The sequence below is a fragment of the Macaca thibetana genome, chromosome 17 (genome assembly GCF_024542745.1).
Source record: "Macaca thibetana thibetana isolate TM-01 chromosome 17, ASM2454274v1, whole genome shotgun sequence".
Taxonomy (NCBI): Eukaryota; Metazoa; Chordata; class Mammalia; order Primates; family Cercopithecidae; genus Macaca; species Macaca thibetana.
In genome coordinates, this window is record NC_065594.1 from 13,403,284 (window position 1) to 13,422,725 (window position 19,442).

Consider the following 19,442-nt stretch of genomic DNA (forward strand, 5'->3'; position numbering starts at 1 on the left):
CCTGTGAAGAACAACTGAGGACCTCTTCCTTTACATCCTGGGGTAAAATAAATACTCAGGACTTACTGCATTTAGAAAATATGCAAAAATAAAAGATTCTTCAGCCTTCTGACAATCTAAATTCAACAAAGGTATTATAGCTTTTCAAATGTACAACTTCACAACATTGATAAACATCCTCAGTGGAGACATAGCCCTCATTTTCCATTCCCTGCACATTTCATTATTACAATGTAAATTGGCAGTTGATTATTACTACTTTATTACCTTGTGTGATCTCCTGAAGTGTAGGAGACAGAAAGTCCACTATAAAATGGACCACCATGAAATTTGTACCCCACCACTTGATGCCACTCATTGATTTATCTTTCTTTTATCCAGCCCCATTTGGTTTCACCTTTCTGCACAGCAAACTCAATCATACATAAGGATACAGGCCTGTGCACGCACAGAGACAAGTTCAATCTCTGGAATAGGACCCTTCCAGAGATTAAGAAAAATACTGTGAAGTCCCCCATCTTCAGTCCCTTCTCTCGTCAAGTTATAAAAATGAAAGAAAGAAAGAAAGAAAGAAAGAAAGAAAAAGAAAGAAAGAAAGAAAGAAAGAAAGAAAGAAAGAAAGAAAGAAAGAAGAAAGAAAAAAAGAAAAGAAAAGAAAAGAAAAGAAAAGAAAAGAAAAGAAAAGAAAAGAAAAGAAAAGAAAGGAAAGGAAAGGAAAGGAAAGAAAGAAAGAAAGAAAGAAAGAAAGAAAGAAAGAAAGAAAGAAAGAAAGAAAGAAAGAAAGAAAGAAAGAAAGAAAGAAAGAAAGAAAGAAAGAAAGAAAATAAACCAGGAAAGGTGAAGAGATTTTCTAAATTTTACTCCTACAGCTTATGTTATCTGTCTCTTTTTACTACACCATCCCTCAATTCTTAGATAAATGGAGAAAGAAGTATCTATGTACTTTGAAGGCATTCTGAAGACACAAACTCCTGCTCTAAACAGACAAGACTAGCCTGGTTATTTGATATACATGTATCTGGCCAATATACTATCTGTCAAAGCCTAATATAAATGCTATCTTATTCCACAAACATTTACTATGGGCATTTATTGTACTGCAGGAATTTTGTTAGTTGTTGGAGATACAATGATAAATAGGTCAAAATCTTTTCCTTATTAGAGCTCTCATTGTAGGGGGAGGAGATCCACCCATTAAAAAGATAACTCTATCATCCATCATGCAAAGTGAATCATCATGAAATATAAGTGCTTTAACAGTTATTGATGAGATGTCCTGGGAATTCATAGGTCAGAATGATTAAGGGAGGTGTTAGTGAAACCATCACAGGGGAGGCAACAAAATAATTGGCCTTTAAAGAATGGATAGCCTTTACTGGGTGGATAAGGGCATTTTGGGGAAAAGAAGCAGAATGAGCAAGGACTCAGAGATAGAAAAGCATCTGGTTATTTGGGAATAGAGCCTATATTAGAAGAATACCTAAACACCAGTACACACGAAAATAGAGAGGCAAGGAGTGATGAAGACTGCAATGTAGTTTAGACTCTAATGAATCTAGATTTCATCTTGTAGCTGCAATCGTTCCCACTAAAAATGACCTTTTCTTTCTCTAACTCCCCTTAGCAGATTATACGTTATTTGCTATATTGCTGGTGTAAAATCATTTGCTTGTCTTATCTTTTCTAAAGAATATAAACATGTAAAGACAGAATCTACTGATTATTTTCTGCATCATCATGATATTTAAACCAGGGCTATAAATATAGTAGACAATAAAAAATTATGTAGTCAAATAAATGGTGTTTCTTACTTCTGGATTATAGAGATAATGCTCTTGATAACTTCATTAAAATGCATGTGACTTTAAATGTTTCTTCTAATGAAAATAAGAAAGTTTCATCTAATTGCTTCAAGATGATGCTACCATCGAAGACCTGAGAAGAATGGGAGCTATGTTGTAAAATGTGAACCTAGGGTTAGCATTATCCAGCACACTGTCTTCCTACTGAATCTTGAAACAAACCTGAAGCATCCAGCAGTCATAAAAACTCATCTCACTGGCCAGGCGCTGTGGCTCACACCTGTAATCCCAGCACTTTGGGAGGCCAAGGAGGGTTGATCATTTGAGGTCAGGAGTTCAAGACCAGCCTGGCCAATGTGATGAAACCCCATCTCTACTAGAAATACAAAAATTAGCCGGGCGATAGTGGCATGCGCCTCTAATCCCAGCTACTCGGGAGGCTGAGGCAGGAGAATCGCTTGAGAGTGGGAAGCAGAGGTTGCAGTGAGCTGAGATTGTGCCACTGCACTCCAGCCTGGGTGACAGAGTGAGACACTGTCTCAGAATAAATAAATAAATAAATAAATAAATTCATCTCACTGAGCAAAAGGATTCTTGTTATGCTTTAAAAAGTTTACTTATAACAAGGTTAAATATAACCATAACTAAACCTAAGTGTGGTTTGGTGATACACAGGCAGAAACAGCACTAAATCAACGGTAGAATAATATCACTGCTGACTTTTATGTCATGCTGACAAAAGCAGCAGCTGACAATGAATGTTAGAACTGATGTCAGCAGAAGATGCTGAACGCACTAAGTCCTAACGCATCACAGATTAAGATGACTTTATGCCGGAAGTATATTCTTCCCTTATAGGATTTTTTTTTTTATTTCCAAATTTTATTTCACTCAGGCCATCCCAGGAAATCAAGATCTTACTTGCCATGAAAGTGAAGTGAAACACAGCTAAATTCAAAACAATGAGGGACACATCCTGAGGGATGTCTGAACACCAGTACCCTGAGAAATCAAGGGGTAAAGAATGATGAAGTTACAGAAGACCCCACACTGAAGGCCCTAGACTCAAGGAGGGAAGTTTGGGGAGAGTCTTAGGAATGAGTTCAAGGCCTTCAGTTTGCAGTTTATCTTCACAATTCATCTTTAAGGAAGTCATTTGTGTCCCCATCTTACAAATGAGCTTTCAAGTCTCGGAAGAATTAAGCAACTTGCCCCAAATTACTATTTAATAAGCGGCAGGCAGATGTACCTTCAACTCTTTGTCTATAAGCTTCAATCATCTTAATGATCCTCTGTCAGAGCCTTCATTCCTCACCCACTTTCACCATGGTTTCTAGTTCTTGGTCAGTCCTCCTAATGGCAAAGAGTAGAGAAAGCATTTGAGTTTTAATTAAAAGTTGTCATTTCTATCTCAACATTTAAAGCCATGCTTTTAACTCAATCACAACATTCTGGTAATAAGAAATTGACATTGATTTCCTCATTTCTTTTACTTTTCCTTACACATTTTCTCTTTCTTTCTTCCTTTTTTCTTTTCCCTTTCTCTGTTTCTTTCTTTTTCATAATTTCTTCATGACCAGATGTCCCAGAAGACTGTAAAAACAAGAATAAGAAGAACATTAGCAGATGGAACAAGGAGCAAAAAAAAATTCCTTGTCTTTATTCTTCGTTAATATCCTTATCTTTATTCTTAGTTAATATCTAAATTATGCCAGTAACAAATAATGCTGCGGCACATTTCCCACAGAGAAGAGCTCTGCTGGGTATGATATTTTCTCTATAACAGACACACTTCTTAGAACTGTCAGGTCAGCCACCATCAACTAGTTTTTTCATCTAAAGATCAGTGAACATCAATGTCTTACTTTACAGCTCCAAAACATCAAAACCTGTTGCCCATTCCTTTCTCAAAATGTTTCCTCTCTTGGCCTCTATTTATTTTTTGCTTGTTTTGCCATCTCTACCTTTGGGGGCTTCTCTTCTGTGAAATGTCTAAATGTTGGAGTTGATATAACTGGGTCATTGACACTCTTCTTTAGGTAAAATAGAAGATCTCACCTGACTCTGAGGGCTTGAATTATCATCATAGAACACATTCCTAAATTTGTATTCCTAATTTGTATTAGACACAAAAATGCGACTTATCATTCTGTATGTCCTCATAGATGACTCACAGATGCACCAGTTTTACCTAATGAATCTTAATGTTGGACTTTCTCCCTAAATCTGCTTCATCTTCCTTGTTTCTTCAAGGAACAAGGAGCAACTTCCTTGCTACGTCAGTAAATGGCATCTTTCACCCCACTGCTCCTGACAGCAGTGTAAGGATTGCAAAAACTTCACTCTAGTCCATGTCTGATTAAACACCAAGTCCCTAATTTACCAAGACTTAGAAGCCAATCAGAGTTAGGTTTTTTTTGTTTTTTGTTTTTTGTTTGCATTTAAAATATCTGGAGGTAGGCAAGGTTGGCATCAGATCAATGGCTTGACAATATCAGGACCAGCATCCCTCATTCTTGTTACCATTTTTGCAAGCTGGTTTCCCTACTGTTGACGTCATATACCTGTTACAAGCAAGAACAAGGGGAAAGACATCACTAGCTTCTCCGTACATTTGATCAGGAAAATAAAATTTTTTCAGAATTTCCACAGTAGATTTCTGCCTATGTTCCCTGAGCTGGAACTTACTGCTCTCTCCTTCCTTCACAGCTGCAAGGGAGCCACGAATAGGCAGTGAAGAAGAATGCACAGTCAGCCAATCTAGAGCACAGGTGGATAAGCATCGGGGAGATGCCAGGTCTATACCAGATATCTACAGGCAAAAAGCTTCATCTTTTCCTTTTGGAAGGTCCGATTTTATATACTGTCCAGCCTTGCAGGGTATCTTCCACTTATTTGCCTTCCAGATCTACTCTCTGCCCTCTCACCCTGTTCTGTATCCTTGGAGTCTGACTACTAGGATTCACGGCAGGTGCAGAAGGAGGGAGAGAGGAGCCAGCAGGATTCCTGAGAGCAGTGAGCAGGAGAGATCTGGGTATTTACTTCCCAGCTCCCTCCACAGTGGGCCTGAGCTAACCACCATTGCTTTTCTCTACTGTTTCTGTCAGGCAGCCCTCTCCTACAGTTAAGCTCTCTTCAGGTGCTGGTAGCTGTTCTCTCTCCTTGCCCCTCAGGCCAAGAGGTGGTGATGACACACCCTGCCCTGTTTCTGGCTCGTGGTGCAGTGTGGCACCCCATGTATCTTTCCCTTAACTGTGCCCATGTCTTTATAAACAGCCCCTTCTTTAAATCCCATGCCGTAATCCCTTTTGAGTGTTTTATATAATCCCATGCCATAATCCCTTTTCGGCTTCCTGCCAAGGTCATCAATACTATAGCATCTTATTATTCATATTGTTAAGGATAACTCCACATCCCATACGGAATGGCATAAGAAATCTGGCCACATGCAAGAGTGGGAAATGGAATCTAGGAAAGGGAGTCATCCCTGCTGTAATGAGGTGGGTGCAGCAAGGATACGAACCCAAAGAAATGCCTTTGAAGGGCCCCTTCCTCCTATGAAACTCTTGAATCACTGAATTGGCAGACAACACTTACTATTGTTCTTTAATTTAAAAACTGCAGCTATCCATTTTTCTGACTCTTCAACCCAGGACCTGAGATAAATTTGGCCAATAACAGATAAAATAGAGGTACAGTTCCCACACTAAACAGGCATGGGCACTCTGCTGGCCTGGCATTTCTTTCAGCAGGCACATTTTCTTAAAATATCAGGTCAGCCACCACGAGCTTGTTTTTCCTTCTAAAGGTCAGTGACCAACAATTTACTTTACATCTCCATGGCACAAACACTTCTCTCCCATTCCTTCCTCAAAATGTTTCCTCTCCTGGTCCTCATCTGACCCCTTACTATTTCTGAATTTGAGGGCTTCTTTTCTTCTGTGAAAACTCTAGATGGAGTTCTCGTTACTTAGTCATTGGCACTCTTCTTTAAATAAAAGGGAGGATGTCAACTTACTCCCTCAATCCTTTGTGGATGGGAGTGGAAGGAAAGCAAGAAATTTAAGATGGTGAGTGTCAAGGCAAGATGCAGCCAGGGACTGCCAGCAGCTCTCACTCCTGCAGCTGCTATTTCTTTCTGAGGACCAAATAGACTCCTTGAATGTGTGTGCACAGAGGAAAGAGCTCTCCTTCCTGCTCCTCTGGAGTGATACGGTGTTCCTTGACTCACAGGCTTTTCAAAATTTCCCGGTCATTATGACACCCATTTCTACTCTCTACCCTGCTTCTCCCATAGGTTTGTCTCCAACGTGGTTTCTTTCTTCTCCGTATCTCTTAGCAGTCTCGTTGGGGCAAAAGAAGTGAGGGATGATTCAGCTCCAGATCTGAATGTGCTGGAAACATGGGAGATCGGGGATATTGATCTATTTGCATAGCACTGATTTTTGTCTTCACAGACTACTGCTGCTAGATATCAATTACATCTAGATTTTCTCTTTTCTTTTTTTTTCCCTACACTTTTTATACTGTTATTAACAACTACATTTAATAGGAAAAAATAACAAGTAAATTTTGGAATTTGAATGCCTCATCCTGTGGCTGCTATGTCACCAGCTCCTATCTGTTCCTCACATGCTCCCCTTGCTCTGGCCAAAGTTTTAGATTTTAATCCAAATATATCTGTGTCTTTGTGATTATCCTAGGTGTAATGGCATATAGGTTTGTTTGTTGGGGAGAAGAATAAAACAACTCCTTGAAAATAATATAAATGCTGTAATGAGAATTTTTAAAATGTAATTAATATAAAACATTTTCATAGATTTCTCAGCTAATGCATAAATAAATTATATTTCCTTAAGGCATTTCTTGTTATGCTGATGAAAATTTCAGGGTACAGCTGTGACAGTCACAATAATGAAATACATGAGACCAATTATCCTGCTACACTCTTGCAGTATCTTAGATTTAATTTAAATGACTCATAGCTGCAAAAGTAGAAAATTTAATGCACTGGTATGAACAAGTAGAGTTTTTAGAAAGGAAAAGGATTTTATTAAGGAGGTTTGAGTATTATTTGTGAATAAAGCAGGGTTATTTTTCCTTGATTGGGTCCCGTGATTAGAGAACAGAGGATGTGACTTTTTATTTTCTATTTCTTGTGATTTATTTGCCATCATATATGGCAGATCAAGGAATATGACAACTTTTGGGGGCTGGAAGGAATGAACAAGTGTACTTAACCAACTCTCTGGCTGTACAATAGAGGAAAGGGAGGAACAGGGACGCCAATTGCTTGACTTGGGTCATGCACTTTTGAATTCTGAGACCAAAAGCTACAATAGCTTTGCTCAAAGTGCAGTCCACAGTTTATTTATATCAGATATGCTTTGAAAACTTAATAAAATACAAATACAAATTCCCGGGATCCACTATCACTATAAAATGCAGAAACTTTTATAAGAATTTTGAGGAGAGCATTCAGAAATTTGCATTATTTTGTTTGTTTTTGAGATGGAGTCTAGCTCTGTTGCCCAAGCTGGAGTGCAGTGGTGCTATCTTGACTCACTGCAACCTCCACCTGCCGGGTTCAAGCGATTCTCCTACCTCAACCTCCCGAGTAGCTGTGATTATAGGTGCCTGCCACCATACCCAGCTAATTTCTGTATTTTTAGAAGAGACGGGGTTTCACTGTGTTGGCCAGGCTGGTCTCGAACTCTGGACCTTGTGATCCAGCTACCTGGGCCTCCCAAAGTGCTGGGATTACAAACTTGAGCCACCGCAACTGGCCCAGAAGTTTGCCTTTTTAAAAAGTGTTGTTTAGGGTAAGTCTTTCCCACAATGAAATTTCAGAAACACTTTCTATAGGCTGGTGTTCTCTTCTCTATCTCTGCTTCCCATGAGCCTACGGACTGGGTTGGGGTACAAAGAAGATAACCATGGAGTTAGTTGGTAAAAAGAGACAAGGGAGCAAAAGCCATGGAATAAGCAAGGAACACCAACCTCCAGGGTCCATATTACTCGAACATTTGGGAGAAATTTTCTTTTATATTAAAGCACACATTGCACATAAAGAGTTGGTAAAAGAAATATCTGCATAAACTTTTAAAATTAAATGAAGACTTTCAAGAAATTTGGAGCTGAATTGTAAAACATCAGCTTCCAGCTGGAGCATGGTGTTCCAGCTGCCTCTGACTTACAGGTGCTTTGGCGTCATTTCTACCTCAGCTTTCTCAATTAAAAATTCCTCATTGAGTCACTGTCATAACACGTGTGACTTCTGCTGAGTTCTTCTTGCATTATAATGGTATTAATGTTTTTACTTTAAAGTAATTTAAGTAGCTTACTCTTTTTACATAGGCTGACCTTCAATACGGTTTTATTTTTATTTTTTGAGATAGCATCTCCATCTCTCCCCCAGGCTATAGGGCAATGGTATGATCACAGCTCACTGTAGCATTGAACTCTTGGGCTCAAGTGATTCTCCCACCTCAGTCTCCCACGTAGCTGGTACTATAGACACAAGCCACCATGTCTGGCTAATTTTAAAATTTCTTTTTATAGGGACAGGGTCTCACTAGGTTGTTCAATCTGGCCTCAAACTACTGGCCTCAAACTACTGGCCTCAAGGTATCCTCCCACCTTGGCCTCCAAAAGTGCTGGCATTACAGGCATGAGCCACCACAATTGGCCCCCAAATAATTTTTTTTTAATGTGTATACTCCAACATCAATTATTTTACACCAATCTTCTGAGTGTCATATGATTCAATTTAATTCTCACACTAACTATGCAAATTTAGCACAGACCCTGCAGGTGAAGGGATTCTGTCTCACAAAATTACTCCCATTTCAGATGCCAGCCACAAGTCCTCGGTGACCCCAAACCACCTGCACTTCCTACCCAGCTGACTACAATTTGGGGGCTTCCTACAACCCCCACCCTCTCCGCCAGATTTGATAATTTGCTAGGATGAGTCACAGAACTCAAGAAAGTGGTAAACTTACAATTGCAGTTTTGTTATAAAGGATACAATATAGGAAGGAGACATATAGGGCAAGATTTTGAGGGGAATGCAAGAACTTCTGTCCCAGTAGAGCCAGCATATGGTACATCAAAATGTGGACTGATCAGGAAGTCCCCAAGCCTCACTGAGTTTTTAATCAAGATTTCATGACTTAGGCATGATTGATAAATCACTGACCATGTGATCGAACTCAATCTCTAGCCCCTCTCCCTTCCCCAGGTAGAGTGGGATGGAATCTGAAAATTCCAACCTTGTAATCATATGATTGGTTTCTCTGGCAACTAGTCCCCGTTTTCAAACTATCTAGGACCCTCTGATCAGCATAAACTTGGGTATGGTTGAAAGGAGTTTGTTATTAATAATGAAAGATGTTTCTATTACTCAGGAAATTCCAAGAGATTCTAAGCTTTGTACCAGGAACCAAGGACAAAGATAGATTGATAGATGATAGATAGATAGATAGATAGATAGATAGATAGATAGATAGATAGATAATAGAGATAGGATATAAAATTTTACCACAATGTGATAATTATCAGGTTTTGCAAAAGTGCTGTTAAGTATGAAAATATTAACAATGTCAATGCAATGTCAATGTGCCTCTGTCTGTGTTCTTTTGGCATCAATAATGGTAGATATATCCATCTCACATGGACATATCCTGCTTTGTTTCACTGCCATGATAAGGTTCCTAAATACCTAAAAGGGAAATTTGTAGTTTGATGCATGTTTTTTTTGGCTTTAAAGTATTACTACATAAACTTCTATGCCTAAGTGGTAGTATCAGGCCCATCCTCAATTTGAATTTTGATTATTTCATATTTAGCTAAATAACCCACTGTTATTTTTATAAGTTAAGATATGAATACTTTTTGAAGGAAGATTGTAAATAATCACTAAAATTTATGTCTAAAATGAAATGTCCAGCACACCTGCTAGACTGCGAGATATTTGAGAACAAGAGCCATATCTTATCCTTATACCTCCAAAGAATTAATGGAGTGTCTGGCACATATTGAATGTGTAATTACTATTTTTCTAAAAATATGTATCAGTCTATTAAATTGGAAACCTAATATAAACAATTATTTAGCCTTGGTACCCAAATATGTAGCCAAATTCAAGCTGTCAAAACAAAACAATAATTGGTCCTCATAACTATAGCATTTAGCTCTTTAAAGGTTAATTGAATTAAACTGAAGTAACTAAGTGTTGCATTTTAGATTGTAAATAATAATTATTATTATTTTACATCCACATTTGACATCAAATTAACAGTTGTTTTGACATTCTAAATGATAATCACATTTTCCAATCAACCATACAGTAACCTAAACTGCTACTAGTGACCTGAAATATCAGAGTAATTTTTCTCTACCTTGAATGTATTTGTTATATGGTATTATCTTGCTTTGAGTACATAAACCTATGAACCACAAAGTGAAATATTTTCCAACAAATTTGAAACCACCTTGTTGATTATGCAAAGAATGCCCACGTTTCAACTTAACTTTTTGATTTTCCTAAGTTTGATTTTTCTCTTCTATAATTATTTGGAAGGAGAAATGTAACATAAGCTAATTTGTTTTCCTATTAAATAGTCTCAAAATATAACTGAAATTGATTTAGTGTTGGGGATAAAAATTTGAATGAAAATAGTGAGCAGTACAATATTAAATGAGCATATTATCTAGGTATTTTTTAGCTTGAATATAAGGTAATACATAAACAAAAGCATATAATTAACCTAAAATAATAAAAACAGTAAAAATGATATTGATTATACTTTTAGTTACCATTTATTGAATGGTTACTATGTGTCTGGTAATTGCCTAAGCACTATATGTGTATTATCTCATTCAGACCACCCAAATTCATAAATTAGGTACCAGATAATCCCTATTTTTTAGTCTTAAAGAACCTAAATAGCAGATCCAAATTTACTCTGCATCTAAATAGTACTATTGGAAATGTTAAATGGAATTTACTATTTAGGTTATTTAGGTCAAATGACCTCACACAGAAGAACAGGCCTGCAGGATGGAATGAAGAGTATTTAAAATGGTAATTATGTAGATAAACTTAAATGAACATTGATAAATATAACATAATAGGATATTATAAGCTTTAATACATACAGAATTAAAATGCACAGCAATAATGCTAAATATGGACCTGAGATAAATGGAGTTAAAATGTTTTAAGAGCCTTGCATTGTCCAAGAAAATGAACAAGTATAAATTTATTCAAAGCTTTAAAAATTAAGCACAAATGTTTTAGTATTAAATAATAAAAAATAATAAAAAAAAATCATATGACTGAAAAACTAGTTGAGTGGTGAAACTGAAAAATAAAAATTGCCCTATTAAGAAAAGCATATGCAACAAAAATTAAATGAATAGTTTAAATGAATTTAAAGATACATATTTTAGTAATTATATTAAATCTAAACTATTTTCTCTAATTATTAGAAAAAGATGGTTAAAGCAAATTTTAAAAAAAACTATATGTTATTTACAAGAAACACACCTTAAATATAAGGACACATAAAGAACAAAATTGAAAAAATGGAGATAGATACATTATGCAAAAGTAACAGTCAGAAAAATGGCAGAGTAAGAGCTATCTGGCTTCACTCACCCCCATGTAAAACCAATTAACAACCATCCAGTGGGAGATTATTATTCAGAATATACCAGAATGCAAAACTGAGGTTGTGACAAGTCCTTAGGCTGCAGACCAGAGGAAAGACAGCAAGTAGACAGTAAGGTAAATTGTTCTTCTTAGCCAAGATACCCCTCCTCCAAACTTGCAAGCCACCACATGTAGAAAATTCCCTTGGATTTCATGTTTACACTGAAAAAAGTGAGTTGGAGATGGATCTCCAGCTTCTCTATCCTCCTGGAAGACTTGTTTCTGCCTCAGCACACAGGAAGCATTACAAACACCTGCAAAGCTAGAACACTTGAGGTCAGCTAGAGGCAAAGAGCAGAGATGGGAGTAGAAGCAGGCACCACTTGGTTCTCAAAGCCTGCTCTTCATGACAGCCAGAGGAGACATCAACGCAGAGAGGCTGTTCAGAAGCACCACTGTACAGGGAGTATGGTCCACAAATCCTTTGAACATAAATCCCTAGATGGCTTTCCCACAAAGTCCAGGTATCCCTTTAGTTTTCCCCAGGCCCATCTGAGTTGGGTGCCACATCAACCTTGAAGCCCTCACAAGATTAGCAGTGAACCTGAGCTTAAGGCGTCATCTAGTACTGAAAAGGGGAGAGTAATCTCAGACTAAGGGGACATAATAGTCAATCTACGCAAGATTTCTAGACAGAGACACTATAAAAAGATCTACATAAACAAACACAGACAGTAAATACTGAAATAAATACTCCTTTCTTCCATGTGTAGACATCAACATATGTTCATAACAATGAAGAGCAATCAGGGAACTATGACATCACAAAATAGATGAAACAAATTGCCAGTGATTGACCCTGAAGAGATGGAGATGCGTGAGGTCTTAGACTGAGAATTCAAAATGTCTCTTTTAAGGAAACTCAGCAAATACCAATAGAAAATAGGGAAACAATTTAGAAATTTATCAGAGAAATTTACCAGAGATTGAAATAATTATTAAAATAAAACAGAAATCCTGAAGCTAAAAAAAAAAAAAAAAAAAAAAAAAAGAATGAAGTGAAAACTGCAATAGAGAAACTTAACAGTAGAACTGATCAAGGAGAAGTAAGAATTAGTAAGCTTAGAGAGAAAATATTTGAAAATACACAGTCAGAAGAGGAAAAAAATAATGAAAAGGAATGACAAAAATGATATGGCATCTAAGCAGTGACATCAAAAGAGTGAATGTATGCCATTAACATTTGAGAGGGAGTAAAGAATGATAAAAGGGTAGAAAGCTTATTCAGGGAAATAATAGTGTAAAACTTTCCAAACTTGGAGAAAGTTATAAATATCCAGCTACAGAAAGATCAAAGGCCACCAACTGGGCTTAAATAAATAAGACTTGTCCAAATACATTATAATCAGATCCTCAAAGATCAAAGACAAAAAGAGTATCCTGAAATCAGCAAGGGGGAAAAAAAGCAGATGACATATAAGGGAGCTACAATACATCTGGCAGCAGACTTCAGAGCAGAAAAGGACTTCACAGTCCTGGAGAGAAAAGGATTATATTTTTCAATGTGTTCAAGGAAGGAAAACAAACAAACAAAAAAACAGCCAACAACAATATTATAACCAGCACAATCATCCTCAGACACGAAGGAAAAATAAAAACTCCCAGACACAAAGTTGAGAGAATTCATCACCTCCAGAGCTGTATTACAAGAAATGCTAAAGGATGTTCTTCAAACTAAAAGAAAAGAATGCTAATGTGTAACAGAAAAACAGCTGAAAGTATAAAATTCACTGATAAAAATAAGAATATAGATGAATTCAGAATACTCTAGTACAGTAATCATAGCACATAAACTATTTTTACATATAGTATGAAGTACGAAGATTAAAAGATAAACTTATTAAAATAATAACATAATACATTTAAAAACTATAATATGCATAAACTAAAGGTGAAGAGATGGAAAAAAATATTCCGTGCAAATGGAAACCAGAAATAAGCAGGAGTACTTATGTCAGATAAAATAGTCTTTTAGTCAAACACTGTAAAACAACAAAAGGAAGGCCATTATATAATGATAATAGAGCAAGAGTGTATAACAAATATAAATACACACGAACCCAATAATGAAAAACCTAAAGATATAAAGAAAATATTAATAGGCCCAAATGGCACAACACACTACAATACAATAATAGTAGGGGACTTCAGCAATTCATCTCAGTAATGGACAAATCATTCAGACAGAAAATCAACAAAGAAGCAGCAGTTAAAATTGCACTCTAGACAAAATGAACCCAACAGAAATGTATAGAACATTTCTCCTAACAGCTGCAGAACACTCATTTTTCTCAACAGCTCCTAGAATGTTCTCTAGGATAAATCATATGTTAGGCCAAAAAATATTCTTAACAAATTTTTGAAAATCGAAATTATTTGTTTTTAGACCATATTGAAATAAAAGCAGAAATCAATAATAGGAAGCACTTTAGAAATTGTACAAATAAATGAAAATTAAACAACATGTTCCTGAACAACTAATAAGTTAATGAAAAAATAAAAAATAAAGTTAAATAACTTTCTGAAGACAAACTAAAATGGGAACATAACACATGAAAACCTATGAAATATAGCAAAAAGAGTCCTAACAGAGACCTCTGTATCTATAAACACCATCAAAGAAAAGGTAGAAAGATCTCAAATAAACAACTTTACACAACAAACAAAAAGCAAGAACAAACTAAACCCCAAATTATTCAAAGAAAAGAGGTAATAAAATCAGAGCAGAAATAAATAAAGAGAGATAAAAATACAAGAGATCAATGAAATAAAGAGTTGGTTTAAAAAAAATAAAATCCACAAGCCTTTTAGCTAGACTAGCTAAAGAGAGAGAAAGAGAACTCAAACAATCCAGAAATGATAAAGAAATGTTACAATTCATACCATAGAACTATAAAAGATTATAAGAGACTATTATGAACAACTATATGTCAATAATTTAGAAAACCCAGAAGACACAGATAAATTTCTGGACACATATAACCTACCAAAATTGATCACGAAAAAACAGAGAACTTGAACAGGCCAATAATTTTTAATGAGAAAGTCTCTTTACAAAAGGAAAGCCCAGAACCTGATGGCTTCACTCCTGAATTCTGTCAGACTTTTAAAGAACTAACATCAATTCTCAAACCATTCCACAAAATTAAAAGGGAAGGAATTCCTACCAAATTTATTCTTTGAGGTCAGCATTACTCTGATACCCAAACTAAACAGAGACACACAAAAAAGAAAACCACAGGCCAATATCGCTGATCAACATAGATGTAAAAATCTTCAACAAAATAATAGCAAATCAAATTCAATAGTACAGCAAAAAAATCATTTACCATGATCAAGTGAGTTTTGTCCCAAAGATACAAGGATGGTTCGGTGTAGGCAAATCAATAAACATACTATATCACATTAACAGAACCAAGAACAAAAACCACATGACTATTTCAATATATGCAGAAAAAGCTTTTGATAAAATTCAACATCCCTTCATGATAAAAACTCTCAACAAATTAGTTATAGAAAGAGCATACCTTAACATAATAAAGACCATACATGACAAACCCACAGCTAACATACTGAATGGGGAAAAGTTGAAAGCTTTTTCTCTAAAATCAAAATATTACTAGCAGTCCTAGCCAGAACAATTAGGCAAAAACAAAACAAAACAAAAACAAACAAACAAAAACACACACATGGAAATAAAGGGCATCCAGATTAGGAGGAAGTTGAATTGTCCCTGTTTCTTTGTTGTTTTCTATATATAAGATCATGATAAGATAGCATGATCTTGTATACGGAAAACCCTGAAGACTTCAAACACATGAAAAAAATTAAAACAAATTCAGTAAAGTCACAGAATAGAAAATCAACATACAAAAATTAGTGGAACTTCTATACATTAATGGGAAACTATTGGAAAAAGAAATTTTAAAAAATCAATTTACCATAGCTACCAAAGCAAAATATCTAGAAATATATTTAATTAAGAAAGTGAAATATCTCTGCAATGAAAATTATAAAATATTGATGGAAGAAAATGAAGAGGGCACAAATAAATTGCAAGATATCCCATGTTCATTGATTGGAAAAATTAATATTGTTAAAATGCCCATACTCCCAAAGCTATCTACAGATGCAGTGCAATCTCTATCAAAATACCAATGACATTCTTCATAGAAGTGGAAAAAGTTTTAAAATTGGTATGAAATTAGAAAACACCAAAATAGTCAAAGCAATCTTTCGCAAAAAGTACAAACCTGGAGGCATCACACTAAGCTGAAAATATACTATGAAACTATAATAATTAAACAGCATGCTACTGTCCAAAACACAGACACAGAGACCAGTGAAATAGAATAGAGAATTCAAAAATAAATCCATACATGTACAGCCAACAGATTTTCCATAGAGGCCCCAAAAATACACAATGGGGAAGGACAGTATCTTCAATAAATAGAGCTGAGTAAAACTGGTACAGAAGTATGAAACTGGACCTTTGTCTCTCACCACTTAAAAAAAAACTCAAGATAAACTCAAGATTTAAATGTAAGACCCAAAACTATGAAACTGTAAAAAATCTCAAACAACTCAATAACGACAACAACAACAAAATCAAACAAACAATCTGATTTAGAAATGAGTGAAAGACCCGAGTAGCCATTGCAACTGGGTAACTAGTATATGAAAAACTGCTCAACATTACTAATCATCAGGAAAATGAAAACAAAAACCACAATGTATAGATAGCACCTCACCCCAGTTAGAATGGCAATTATCAGAAACAAAAAAATAACAAATGATGGCAAGGAGGTTGAGAAAAGAGAATTTTTATAGACTGTTGGCTGGAATGTAAATTAGCCCTCAGCAACTTAAAGAACAAAAAAATTTCCTAAGGATAGAGAGGATTTGAACACATTTATCAAATCTAATCTCATTAATTTATTTTGCATTCATCACCTATAGAATCTATACTCTTTTAAAATGTACACAGAATATTTACCAAAATAAACCCTTAGCTAGGCCATAAGGCAAGTTTCAATAAATTCTATGAATTACAATTATACCAAGAATGCTATCTAAACCCACAGGAATTAAGTCAATTTTAAAAGTGATAAATTAAAAACTAGCAAATTTTTAGAAATTGAACAATTCACTTCTGAATGATCCATTCATATCCAAAGACAAAATCATAAAGAAGATTAAAAATATTTAATCTAAATAATACTAAAAACATCACATACCAAAATTTGTATGATGCATCTGAAGTTGTATAGCTTTAAATATATATAGGAGAAAAGAAGACAAGATGAAAATTAATGATCTAAGTATCTACCCAAAAAATTTAGAAAAAAAGAATGGCAAAATAAATTTTAAAATAAAGTTGAAGAATCAAAGTAAGGATAAATGAATAAAAATAAGCATTAACAAAATAGTGAAAAAATACAATAGAAAAAAATAAATGCAGTCAAAAGCAAGTTATTTGACAAAATTAATCAAACAGGTAAACCTCTAGCAAGGTTTAGGAAAAGAAGGCATAATTTATCAATAATATGAGTGAAAAAGAGGATATCATTAGAGATATTACATTCATTGAAAAAACAATAAAAGTATGCTATACATAATTTTATATCAGTAAATCTGAAATTTTAGATGAAGTGAGCAAATTAAAAAATACAATTAAAAACTGAACCAAAAAAACGAGAGAAAATTTGAACAGTCCTACAAATAAACTGAACCTTAAATTAAAACCCTCACCTCCCCCCACCCAGAAAAAAAAAACAACTCTAGCCTTATATAGCTTCACTGATGACTTTTTCCAAATAGCTAAAGAAGAAATAATACCAATATAATACAAATTCTTCCAAATAATAGAAAAAAAGAAAATATTTTTCAACCTAGTTTGTAAGGCAGCATAACCTCAATACCAAATCTGACAAAAGAAATAAAATTTTGACAAATACTATACAAAAACACTGAATAAGTTAATAACCAAATTCAATGCCATATAAAAGATAATAAATCATGATCATGTGAGGTTTATTCCAGGAATATACATTTGGTTTAATATTTAAAAAAATCAATATAATTTATCACATTAGTAGACTAAAGGAGAAAAACATGATCACATCTTAACAAGTGGAGATAAAGCATTAGTTAAAATTCAGTCCCTTCTTTTTTTTTTTTTTTTTTTGTGAGACAGTTATGCTCTTGTTGCCCAGGCTGGAGTGCAGTGTCACCATCTCGGCTCACCGCAACCTCCGCATCCCAGGGTCAAGCGATTCTCCTGCCTCAGCCTCCCAAGTAGCTGGGATTACAGGCATGAGAAACCATGCCCAACTAATTTTGTATTTTTAGGAGAGACGGATTTTCTCAATGTTGGTCAGGCTGGTCTCAAACTCACGAACTCAGGTGATCCGACCGCCTCGGCCTCCCAAAGTGCTGGGATTATAGACGTGAGCCACTGTGCCCTGCCAAAATTCAGTCCTGTCTTTAATATAAGATCTCTGGCTTCTATGATGTCTGTTTCAGTAAATAATAATAATAATAATAACAATAATAATAATAATAGTAATAATAATATTTCTCACCAAAGTGGAAACAGTGGGAAGTTTCCTAATCTGATCAACATCTTTAAAAACCCCTACATGTAACTGGAGTTTATGGATCACATATTTACTGCTTCCTCCATGAAGTTTGCAACAAAATAAACATATCAATATTTTACTTGAGTGGTTAGGCAGTGTAATAAGGTAAGGAAAAGAAATCAACACTGTAGATATTTGAAAGGAGAACAAAAAAAATCATTATTTTTTGATAACATAATTCTGTATGTAAAAATATCCAAAAGGCTCAGCAAATAAATTACTATATTGATGCAAAAGTAATTGCAGTTTTGCCATTAAAAGCAATTACTTTTGCACCAATATAAATAAAGGAAATAATAAGCAAATTAGTAAAGCATCAGAATACAACATCAATTATGAAATCAACTATGTTTATATGAAAGTCATTGTGCATTGGGGACAATGATCAACAAATAGAAGAATAGAATGGAGAAAGATCCACATACAAGTCCTCTAATACATAACAAAGGTGCCACTGCAGTTCAGTGAAGGAAGGTTGACCTTTTCAATAAATGGTGCTGGGTTGACTGGATATACATATGAATCATAACCTCTGCCTCACACTATAAGCAAAAATTAATTTGAGATGAATCACAGACCTAAATATATGAGGTAAAATAGGAAAACTTATAGAAGGAAATGAGAGAACATATTCAAGAGTTTGGGGTAGGCATAAATTTTTGAAACAGAAAACATAAAGCATTAACAATAAGGAGAAGACGTATAGGGTAGACTTCATTAAAATTAAGAACTTTGCTTCCTCAAGAGAAAACATTAAAATAGTAGAAAGGCAAGTCACAGAATGTGATAAATTATTTACATTACATATATCTAACGAATGACTCACATCTAGAATATATAAAGATCTCCAAAAAAAGAATAAACCAAGCTTTTGAAATAAGCAAGCAAATTGATCAGAAGCATGAGAAAATAAGATGTCCAAATTACATACATGTGTATATATGTGTGTGCGTGTGTATATATATATATATACACACGCACACACATTATACATGTATATGTATATCAACAGAATGGCTAAAATTGAAAAGATTTGTAATACCATACTTTGAAAAGAATGTAGAGCAACAGGCACTTTCATACATTGCTTTTGGGGGTGTGTATAGATAGGTACTTTGGGAAACACTTTGGCAATCTCTACTGACACAACACATTAATATTCCCTATGTTTTAGCAATTCCACTCCTCAATATTTGCCTGAAGAATGAGATCTTATGGTCACAGAAGACATGACAGATATAATAATGCTTATAACTTCAGGCCACTTCCTTCATACAGTTT

The 19,442-nt window shown here is 35.0% G+C and overlaps 1 protein-coding gene and 1 long non-coding RNA gene across 3 annotated transcripts in view; one reads left to right on the top strand and one right to left on the bottom strand.

The window, feature by feature from the left end:
* Positions 1–19,442, top strand: part of RFC3 (replication factor C subunit 3) — a 666,103-nt gene that overhangs the window by 561,306 nt on the left and 85,355 nt on the right. The gene's annotated exons all lie outside the window — the stretch shown is intronic.
* The window catches only part of LOC126940322 (uncharacterized), a 52,815-nt gene that overhangs the window by 19,010 nt on the left and 14,363 nt on the right, over positions 1–19,442 (bottom strand). Inside the window, exons 3-4 of the long non-coding RNA XR_007720701.1 lie at positions 3,306–3,395; positions 3,052–3,155 (exon numbers count right to left, since the gene is read on the bottom strand). This is a non-coding gene — a long non-coding RNA (uncharacterized LOC126940322). The remainder of the gene's footprint in view (positions 1–3,051; positions 3,156–3,305; positions 3,396–19,442) is intronic.